Source organism: Hypomesus nipponensis, chromosome 9, assembly GCF_054491055.1.
Source record: "Hypomesus nipponensis isolate SF chromosome 9, ASM5449105v1, whole genome shotgun sequence".
NCBI lineage: Eukaryota > Metazoa > Chordata > Actinopteri > Osmeriformes > Osmeridae > Hypomesus > Hypomesus nipponensis.
The window spans coordinates 23418807-23430178 of NC_140369.1; the positions used below are offsets into that span (position 1 = coordinate 23418807).

Sequence of the window (11372 nt, forward strand, 5' to 3'; positions counted from 1 at the left end):
ATGCCGGCTCCAGCTGTTCTGTTAGCTTTTATCATCCTTCTCCGTTTAAACAACCAACAGACAAGAAATGAGACAAACAGAAGACGGCTTCGACACCAACTAGCGATGGTGGATGTCTTTCAGGTATGTACATTTGTTTTAGAAATGTAACGTTGTACTGAACTTAGCTGGTATGCAGTCTTTAATGAAGCTGTGGGTGCCATTGATGGCTGTCACATTCGCATTAAGCCCCCATCACTACACCGGTTGGACTATCTAAATTACAAGGGCTTTTTCTCAATAAACATGCAGGCCATTTGTGAAGCATCTGGGACATTTCTAGATGTGTTTGTTGGATACCCAGGATCAGTACATGACACCCGGGTTTAAAAAAATTACCCCTTTTACCTGTCTAAAAGGTACCCTCCCGCTGGATACTTCCTGCTTGGCGATGGTGGATATCCTTGTTTGGAGACTCCAATCTGCCTAATCACATCATACAAGGAACCAGTGAATAGACTTGAGAGGCAGCGATTTAACTACCATCAATCAAGGGGGCGTACAATAGTCGAGAGAGCGTTTGGTGTGACGAAGACCCGATGGAGGTCTACTCTTTTCAAGGCCTTGGAGGTGAAGCCCACATTTGCGCCTCGGGTTATCGCATTGTGTGCCTTCCTCCACAATGTGTGCATACACAATGGGAATGTCCTTGAACCTCATGATGTGGCACAGGACATCATGGCTCCAGGACCTCTGCAGGAAGCCCCTGCACCACATGAACGGCCAGGGAATGCCACGAGGGACAGGCTTGCTGCCCTGATCACTGGCAATATAGAAGTGCCTCAGTAGGAATGCTTCTACAAACTTGTAAATAGTTCATATGCACATGTTCTCATTCAATAATTTTGTGCTGTATTTTCTTATTTATTGTTTATATATTTGTTCCAGATAAAACATTTGCAAAACAAAATTACTGCTCTGGCATTTTATTAACTAGCTTCTCAAATAGGCTGAGGAAACGTTCCGTTTTGGCTTCAGTCTCCTCGTGCCTCTTCTGCTCCTTTGCGGATTCCTGTTTGAGAAATTCCAGTATAGGATTGGTCTTCATGCGTTTCTTCCTGGGAGACAGTGTTGTGGGATCAGGAGCAGTGGGAGTAGTTGGAGGACCAGGACTGGAGGCAGAATCTTCTCTTGGTTCAACGATGTTCTGTACATAGAAAATTAATAACCAGATTGGTTCAGTACCATACAGAGTAACATCATGTGCACACTGCAAGCACACACGGCAGGAAACCAGGGACTGAAGGTCCATTCACACTGAATGTTTTGGAGATCTACAGACATGATATGTACTTCAGGCCTTAGATATGTTGGTGCCATTGAAGTTTTGCACCGGTTAAATGAAAGAGATCAATTTGAGTGTATTTTCCTTACTTACCATCAGTAATGTTGTGGCATCACTGCCTTCATTAAAAGATGCCACTAACACAGGGGGCTCTATGCATGGTCTGGCAACGAGAACTTTGTGCATATCCCCATAGAATGGCCAGTTGGCAGCTGTTTTCTCCCTGCTTTTGGTCCCTGAACCAGTCTTTGGCGTTTTCAGATCCTGCAATAGCAAACATATATGTGCGTGCACACACACGAAAAGCTGATATATAGATTACGCATTCATTTGAAAAGGCAGATTGCGATAACATGCAGCATATATCCCACCAAATAATTACCTTATATTTCTTTTTTAAATTCTCCCATTTTTTCCCCAACCTGCTGTACATTGACCTTTCCCTCGAGGCCCAGCTGTTTGATCAGTGTCCTGTCTCAGACAACAAACAATGATGTAGATTAGGCTCTGGTTACAGGAATTATCAGAGATATTCATGGTTCATTGGAAAACAACAACCGGGTCACTCACTCATATAGATGCTTTGATGCATATTTCTTTTTACTAAATTGCTCCTCATTGTCTGTCCTGAATCTAATGAGTGCCCTGGTCTGGTCGGGAGTCCCTAACATTTTAACATTAGACACTGTCTGTTAGCTTGCAACCAACTATCTTTCAACCGTTACATTTGAACGATTTTAGTTACACTCCATTGTAATGATAACATTTCGTCCAGCTCATATCCAGCTCCACTGTAGGCTACGTTTGCCAAAAACTCAAGGCCAACAATGTTCCTATGTTTGCGAATTTGAACACATGGTTTTCAGGTTTTAGCAAACATATTTAGCCACCTGTCATAATAAAATTGCGTTTTTCACATCCTAACGTTACTCGGTTACTCTCAGCAGCATAGACGTTCAATTGTGAAATAGCGATTTTCTTTTAACAATCGTATTCTACTCAACTGTAAGGAATATTATTTTGCATAATGATCAGCTAGATATCCCGATGTGTTTCACTTTTTTTTTTTATAGTTATTTGCGAAGATATACTAACATTTGTAAACTTTTTCTGCCCTGGCAGCCATCTTTCTTCAAAAATGTTGGTGTCAGTTGGTTACCAAGGTGTTCGCAAGGCATCCTGGGAAATGTAATCTTTCCCTTCAGCCGTAGTCTGCTTCTGATCGCACTCCGTTTGAAGGGATTGTTTGAAGGGTTGAACAACACTTCCCCTTCGGTCTAAAAGAATTGGGACACCCTACCCCTTCAGGCGAATGCGCAAACGAAGGGGAAGGGTGAAGTGCTAGGGTGAAGTGGTAGTATTGGGACAGGGCCTTAGTGACCTCAAACAGGTCTATGGGTTGAACATTCTGTTTTGATGAGCAGTGGTCCCTTCCCTTACTTCATGAGATGTTCATCTTTCCATAAATTTTATGTGAAAATAAAATATCTGGTTAGGAAACAAAAATGCTTACAAGAGGGCATAGCGGGATTGTGTGATACTCGAGAAAAAGCCCTCACGTGTCCATTATTGGACAAGTAAGACTTCTCATTTCCTTCCACTGCACTCTCTGGTGTCAAAACTTGTTGACTCAGCACTGGAATCCTACAAACACAAACAGTGAAAGTATGCATATCCTCTTTTTACACTTCTAACCGTTACACTGACAGTATCTCTGAGAATTTGTTGGTGCAAGATCAGACCAGATCATGCCATTTCCTCATCAAACATTCTAAAGCCTAGTTTATACTTATGTCGCCGACACCTTTGAAATGGTCGCCGACGAAGAAAAAAAAGTGCCGCTGAAGCTGCTGCATTTATACTTCGGCAAACACATAGCTATGGTTGTAAACATTGTTTACGCTTTGTAGTCTAGGTGATCGATCGGAGAAAAATGGCTGTAGCAAATTGACAGGCATTATAAAGGTGTGGATATGTTCTAACTTGCTCTGCCAATCTCTCCTCTATTCCTTCCATCTTAAACAGCTGTTGCGCGTTCACTGAAAATTCAAAACAATGCAGTCAACGATGCGTGCGGTCTATCAAGCCAATAACACTTGCGCAACACTATGTGACGACATCAGCGACGGACGCAATTTCTGTCGGCGACCTTTTCAAAAGTGTCTGCGACCTAAGTATAAATTGGGCTAAATCTTCATCTACAAAACACAACAGCAGAAACAACAGAAAATTCAGTTGAAATTCAGTTCAGTTGATAAGAGATGCATATAGACACTAACATATTTCCACTACGGCAATTAGTTTTGGCTGACATGAACATACCTGGTGCCAGTTTGATCATGCACGCAGACAACTTCTGCAAAAATAAGACATTTACTAATAGAGCTATTAAACTTGTGATATTAATTGTATCATTACCCAACATTACCCAATTATTTTCGTCCAACATGAAGTATCCTTTTCCAAGGCTTGGTCATATCGGAAATAGTCCTGAAATCATTAAAGAATTCCACCTTGGTCCACCTAGTACCTGCTGTCTGGATGTCAAAGGGTGAATTCACTTTGATCACTCTTGTCAGGCCAGAACATTTCTTTTCAGATTTTTAGCAGATCGTCATTCAGATCGTCGTATGTCTCATCTCCCTGAAGGACAACACGGGGAGGGATCTATTCCAAAATTATTTTGTGATATTTCCTCTTTGCAGTCCTGGGCCTCCACTCCATGGGAGCCAATTTCACCTAAGTTTAAGAGAAAGAAAGAACAAATTATATCTGACTAATACATTTCACTGAGACACTTTGTTTTTTTTACCTAATATTTTGTATATTTAGGGTCAGAAAATGCTTTTCTAACCTTAATATGTGAAGACTTTGAATGTTTAGCTGCCAGTGGATACTGCTTCTTCTTACAAGCCTGCAGCTGTACACGTTTTTGGGTTGAGCAAAAACCTCAGATGCAGCTGAAATGAACACAGACATTTAACCCTTTCATGCCTGAGCCAAAATTCCGAACATTCCCTTCTGTCCAAAAATATAATATTCATTTTACACCACACACCGGAACTGTATATACCATATTGAAAAGAAGAACTAGGGCTTCCAAATTATTTAAATATCTGTATGATTATGTAAGGCTAATCATCCCTTATAAATAAGATTTAGTACATCAATTTTTACAGAAATCTTCTCCGTCTTCCACATTTCATCAAACAACTGCATTTTCTACCATTTTCATTACAAGTTAGAGGAAAACTTAGAGTGTATGGCACTTACATGATGTTGTGGGCAATATAGAATAGCAGACAAAATAGAAATATAATGGAGTGTTTAAAAGTTATGACCATTCTAGTGATTAATGAGAAAACAGGCTAAAACAAACATTTAGAATGTTAAGATTCATTTCACATGACCACTTCTGAAATACCTTTGCATACAAAAAATGGCATCTGAAATTAAACTAGAGAGGGTACAATCTCTGGGGAAATTGTAGGGTGTGCTTGACTCGGTAGCAGCCTACCATCTGCTAACTGAAAAAATATGCCCCCATAAACGTAAATAAGCTTGACATTTATTTAGGGGAAAATCCCTCATCTGTAAAAAGCTCAGTGGTAGCGATCATTGTCAATAACAACGCAAAATAGCCCTGTGTGGAGAAGCTGCCCTGGTAAATTGTACTACTACAGTACTGGACTGTGTTAGTCTTGGTAGCGATTGCGTTGGTTGAATTCAATTTAACGTTCCGTTGTACGGTTTAGGCTGAAATGCATTATTTTCATGAACAGATTGACAAGTTTAGACTGTGACAATGGAGTTTAGGTTAGAAGTCAGATAGTTTCACCTATTGAAAGACTTTACTAAGGGTAGTGTCGATTATGTGCCGCGTCTGACTTCATGTAAACAGCTGTTCCTGTACTGTAGAGATGTTTTTGTTAGCTACTAGACTAGGCTACAGCGTTGCAGTGAGCTACACTGGTTTGAAACCACAGGTAATGATAATTTCACCCACAAATCGTTTACTTGTAATCTAATGTCATAATGTGGCGTTTTCTGCAGCTGCCTTGCATTAAAGCAGTTAGACTAGCCATCTCCAGAAGTTAAGGAGCTGAGATAGTCAGGCAAATTTTCGTGACGTTAGTGGCGTCAGTGACTGTTGCTAGCAAGTTAGCCACCGTTAGCTTCACTTTTGTCACAAAAAACTTTATTAAAACCTAAACCATGCAACGGAACATAAATCCCAATTGTGACCAAGACAAACCTTTTGACATCGACGTTGTCTATGTAGTACAAATATTTACTGAGCCTTAGGGGCGTGAAAATAAACAATAATAATAAATAATAAAACTAGAGGGTACAATTTCTGGAGAAATTGTAGGGTGTGCTTGTTTGCTTCAGTTGCAGGTGGGTCCGTTTTCCCTTCTAGTGATATTTTTTTATTTCAATCAAGCATTTAGCCTACTCATATTTAGTACTCATATTGCATAATTCATTAAGAACAGCCTTTGAAACAAGCTACTGTAACAACGTTATCACTGGCAGTATTTCAGATGGAATTGCGAATAGTACCGTCTGCTAACTGAAAATAAGCCCCCCAAAACGTAAATAAGTTTGATATTAATTTATGGGGACATGGCTAATTCAAAAGCAGTTTGCCAGAGGCAAGCTAGCTGCTGTTGCTATCCACACCACTGATTGTTTGAAATCGCAGGAAATTAGAACGTTTCTTTAGTAAGGGATATAGACCCGACAGGGCGAACAGCACGAAGCGGAGGGGTTTTGTTTCGCCCTGAAAGAGCTTATTTCCCCGATAATGATCGGCATTCTATAAATTATCCCGCTTATTACACGGCTACTTGCCAACAAAAATAACTCAACACAGTATGTCTTTTTACAATGTATTTGTTACCATTTGTATTGTTGATCAGCAGAGAAATAGTTCGCCAAAGACGTTGAACTTCATAGACTTTGAACATTATTTAGGCTTCAAATCAGCTGACGTCGGTAAGCAACAGAGTACGCTGGGGTTGAAAAGTTACCTGACTATTTGCGGAGTACTACGAAAGACGTGAATCCGTGGCAAAAAGGCCACTTCCCTTGACAGCGGTCAAATGTGCATAGCAACGGTCAAATATGACAAATTGTTTACCGCAGAACTTTGGGAAGCCCCATTCAAGTGAATGGAGCATTCTACAGCATTGAGAACAGCCGTGTAATAAGACATAATAAAGTTTAGCCATAGCTGTAGCATTGAAGACAGTACTGTAGCCTACTACACTGAAGGTGTAGCGAGCCGACTCTGTGACTCTGTGGCTAACGTCAAAACAAGACGCAGTCTCACTCAAATTCCAAGTTTTACACAAATAACAAACTATGCTGACCCGCTGGCTGTCTTCGCAATCGCCATATCTTTAAAACACTGCTGTACATTTAGATGTAGAATTGACCCTGGTACGAAATTAAGAAAATACTCACCAGACGCAGATCGACAGTTGACTGAGTGTCAACACTCGTTGACAACACTGTTGTTGCTGCCGCAATCGTTAATGGAGGCTGACGGGCTCTCACGTAGAAAACAAATCAACGTTTTTACAGCAACCTATATTAAAATCTCACCATCTGGCTGTTTTCAGAATAGTCATATCGTCATAACATTTCCCTCTTTCAGTTTTTTAGTGTAAAGTTGAACTATAAAATTAGCTACAAAAATACTACTATGACGCTTTCTAGCATGGCTGCCACCAAAAAGACTGGGGGGTCTCACGGGCGACCCGCACACGCTCAAATTTCAAGGACTGTCACGACCTAAATCAAAAATCAGAGATCGCAGTTCCACTCAAAATCGCTTTCTCTACAAACCCTAATGGTTGCGATTTTTTTGGGGTGGTATTTTCACTCGTAATCCAAGCTCCAATTTGCGAGCTAGAAAGTCTCTATCACGTATCCATGCGTCGTTGCTAACGTGTGTTGACGTGGTGACATACCTAGCACAGGTTACCCTTCGTCGACAAAAGGCACTTTGTCGCCACAAAAACGTTGTAACCTCCTAAACTGTGCAACGGAATGTAAATCCCAATACAAGCAACGCAATCGCTAGCAAACTTTTGACACCTACGTTGTCTATGTAGTACAAATATTGCCGGAACCTTAGGGGGGCAAAAATAAATAAAAATTATAATAAATGTATGTGAGATAACAATGGTTTGTGCTCGCCGAAGGCAAGCACACCCCAATGACACATATACATTTTAAGTGTTCAATAAAACACACTTGAACATTAAACTGTGAGGGAAATGATATCTCAGCAAAACATACAACAAACTTCAAACTATCTACCGTAAATATTTTTTTTATAAATAACTTCAGAACCAAAGACATATAAATGCATTAACACAACAACTGCAATACCTGTTGAGAGAAGAGAGGGAGAAAAGAGGCAGGGGGAAGACAAAACCAATAAACACACCCTTCTCCATCTACTCGTCGTCGCACTCAGCCGAGTGCCAAGACTGAAAACAGTTCCTATAGCAAAGCAAGCAAAGTCGTTTGCCATTACATTCCGGCGCGCCACAAATGACTTTTGTTCTAATTTCAGTCCTACTTTTACAACTCTTCCATTATAGGGACATGGGCTGTGTGGAATGACGACAAAGGAGGGTCTACAAGTTTTGTTGTATGTGACGGGTAACGCAATGTTGATACCTCCCAGCTGACGAGCCAGGTTCTCTCTGAAATGTATCTGGGTCACTGGTCTACGTTCTGCTAGTGCCGCATGAACCTGTTGCCATTTATTAAACAGTACGAAGCTATTGACTATGGCGATGTCTACAATGTGGGAAAAAAGTGTCTTCCACCACTTCTGTATTTTGAAGGACGTTGTATGATTTTATTATTTGATCTGACCTATCAACACCGCCCATGTTCTTATTATATTCACTGATGACAGCGGGCTGGAGGGGTAGTGCCTTTGTCCAGTTGCCTTCAGTCTTTACGAACCTAGTAACTTTTGTTGAGTCACTTGAATTGTGGAAATTGGAGAGGCATATAACTGCACGCGTGTCCTTCCACTGGATTACTAGTATGTTCCCATCAATCCTACACAACCTCATTTCCCCACAAGCTGAGTTGCATTTTTTTAATGTCTTTAAATTCTGCAGGGAACGGTTTACCCTGCATCTCCCACAAGCATTGGTTCTCATTTCTAACAACTTAACCATAAGGGCTGGGGACGTGTAAAAGTTGCCAAACCAAAGACTGTGGCCCTGGTCTTTGAACGGCTGCATTAACGACTCAATTACTTTGATGGTTAAGTCAGTGATACGCCTATCACGACTACCTTTGTAGACATTAAAGTCGAATGTATACCATGAGTCGGATGTTGCAATTACCCATAACTTAAAACCCCACCTAGTAGGCTTGCCTTTCATGTACTGTTTAAAACCTGATCAACCTTTCGACTTGACCATTCATTCTGGAATTTTAGTTTGAGGTGGTCCATAAGGTAACGCAACTTCCTAGGCCATCCGGGTTATCCTCTGTGAGAGGGTCTACAACATATAGAGCTGCTAATGTTGCTTGTAGCGATCATGTGACATACGTCCCCTTGCCCACAAACCCTGAAGTGATTTAGTTCCCCAATAACGATGGGAATCGGGAAGAACTGAAAAACTTTGTAAAATTCATCTGGGGTCACCTCCATCCAATTTCTGTTGTCGCCTGATTATGATGGACAGTTTATGACGAGGTCCCACCCCAGACAGTCAGTAAAAAACAGCAAGAAAAAGTCAATTTCTCGCAGCGTGCTATTGGAGGCCTGACGCACGTTAAATCAATACCGCATGGACAGCTAGGCATAAACAGGAAAGGTTTTGGTGCCTATGAATCAAAGTCGGAGTAGGAGGAATAGGAAAGCGAAGTCAGGGAAGCTTTTACGCTTTCTAGCTGACCGGAGACCTGTGAGAGAATGGCTAGCCATACCCAAAGAATAAGAGTAACAGTGTTTGTGTTTTTATGAGTATTAGTCACATGAGAAACCGAAACAAACAATACACATTCATACATACCCAGCTGATGTTCCTGGCTGAGGATCAGGTTCCATCGCGTCCTCCATTTCTTCCTTGTCCTCCTCCAGCAGTTCCTGATCCAGTAGATCCTCCTCCTGTGTGCTCATGCCCTCATGAGTCACCTCCTCCTCTGCTATGAACCTTGGTTTATCAGCAGTCAGCTGCCTCCTCCTCTTGAGGGTGCTGAGCAGGGTGACAGTCTCCCTCCATCTCTACAACAGAAAAAGAAAGTCAATTTAGCAGCCAGCAGTTCTTCCCAAATCCATACCAAAATAATTATACATATTTAGCTTAAAGTGTACATAGTGTTCCTAGCTAATGTTCAATATCCAAGTTTCCCCAAAATGTGCTAAATAGTCGAGGCTATTGCCCTCACCAAAGTCGACGCCGGCCTTGTAATTTTGTCATGTTTTTTCTCGTGTCACTCCTACAAATAAATGCTTAGCAACTAAAAACCTTTGACTTGTAATTGACAATATTGATAACACATGTTAAGAAACTTTTCTTACCTCGAATGATACTCAGCAAACATATCAGCAGTATATGCAATCAACATATGCTGGCTATAGAACATGACATACTACTCCTCAAAATGTTCGGAAATGTTAATTCGGTCGATTATTCCTCCCCTTCAATAATACCAATTTGTATTGTATTTTATATTGTTGGAAAGCCTGATTAGTCACCTTTACAACGAGGTACAACTGGTAAGGATTGTGAATTCATGGAATTAGCAACACAGTTAACTGTGTGGGTAGCGGCCCAAAAAATTCTGCCAAAATCCTTACAATATTCACTGGTATTCACTCTCGTTTTGAGCTTGAAGTGGGATCAGCTTGGGCGTGCTGTACGTGCCAGAGTGACCAACGCAAACATGTTGGCTGACTGCGACAAATCCTGGTTGAGGAATGGGATGCCATCCCACAGCGGTGTGTGACCAGGCTGGTGACCAGCATGAGGAGGAGGTGCCAAGCTGTTGTGGCTGCGTATGGATCTTCCACACTCTACTGAGGTCCCTGTCAGGGTGTGTGGAGGGGTAGGACCCAAACGCAGGATAGAAGCATGGCATTGCGAGAACTGAGGTTTAATCATCAAAAACGGGACACAGAAGGGTACTCACATGCAGACAGTTGCATTTATTCAGTTATACAGTTAGCAGTAATGACAAGACAAAGACTGGACACAAAACAGAAACCTAAATACACAGAACCAAGCAACACAGGTGGACACTATGACGCTAACGAGAACGAGACACAGGTGAAGACAATGACAGGGAAACACTAGGACAGGGCAAAACCAACAGGGGGGGGGGCACGTCTGTGGCCATGACAATACCCCCTCCCCCTCAAGGGGCGTCACCCAAGGCCGGGCAGGGGGGCGGGGCAGGCCCGGGGGGCGGCCCGGAGGCAGGGCAGAGGGTCGGGGCAGGTCCGGGGGTAGGCCTGGGGGCCGCAGCTCGGGCACCTGGGAGTGCAGACGAGGGGGCGCCTGGGAGTGGTGACACCGTGGCAGGCGGCAGCCAGAATGCCTCGGGCGGAGGAGGAGGCGGCCAGTAGTCCTCGGTTGGCCTGGCACAACCTCAGGGCGAGGCAGGGGCTCAGGGCAGGACCGAGGCTGGGTACTGGTGGCAGGCGGCTTCGGGGTCCACCGAGGGCAAGGCAGGTCCCTATGAAAGGGTTTCGGAAACTGTCCGCTGGGTTGTTGAGGTCTTGTCATTCTGTCAGGGTGTGTGGAGGGGTAGGACCCAAACGCAGGAGAGAACCGTGGCATTGCGAGAACAGTGGTTTAATAATAAAAAATGGGACACAGAAGGGTACTCACATGCAGACAGTTGCATTTATTCAGTTATACAGTTAGCAGTAACGACAAGACAAACACTGGACACGAAACAAAAACCTAAATACACAGAACCAAACGACACACAGGTGGACACAATGACGCTAACGAGAACGAGACACAGGTGAAGACAATGACATGGAAACACTTGGACA

At 42.6% G+C, this 11372-nt stretch overlaps 1 long non-coding RNA gene across 6 annotated transcripts; it reads right to left on the reverse strand.

Annotated features, from left to right (window-relative positions):
* Positions 1 to 767: 767 nt before the first annotated feature.
* Positions 768 to 9924, reverse strand: LOC146273550 (uncharacterized). 6 transcript variants are annotated; one of them, XR_014766622.1, is made up of 7 exons: positions 6794 to 6957; positions 4179 to 4284; positions 3855 to 4063; positions 2838 to 3680; positions 1707 to 1795; positions 1418 to 1588; positions 768 to 1186 (listed from the first exon to the last, which is right to left on the reverse strand). It is a non-coding gene; the product is annotated as an uncharacterized LOC146273550 (long non-coding RNA). The 6 variants fall into 6 exon arrangements; XR_014766618.1 differs by having other exon boundaries at positions 2838 to 2968; positions 3647 to 4063; XR_014766620.1 differs by adding an exon at positions 1895 to 1988 and having other exon boundaries at positions 2838 to 4063.
* Positions 9925 to 11372: the final 1448 nt, after the last annotated feature.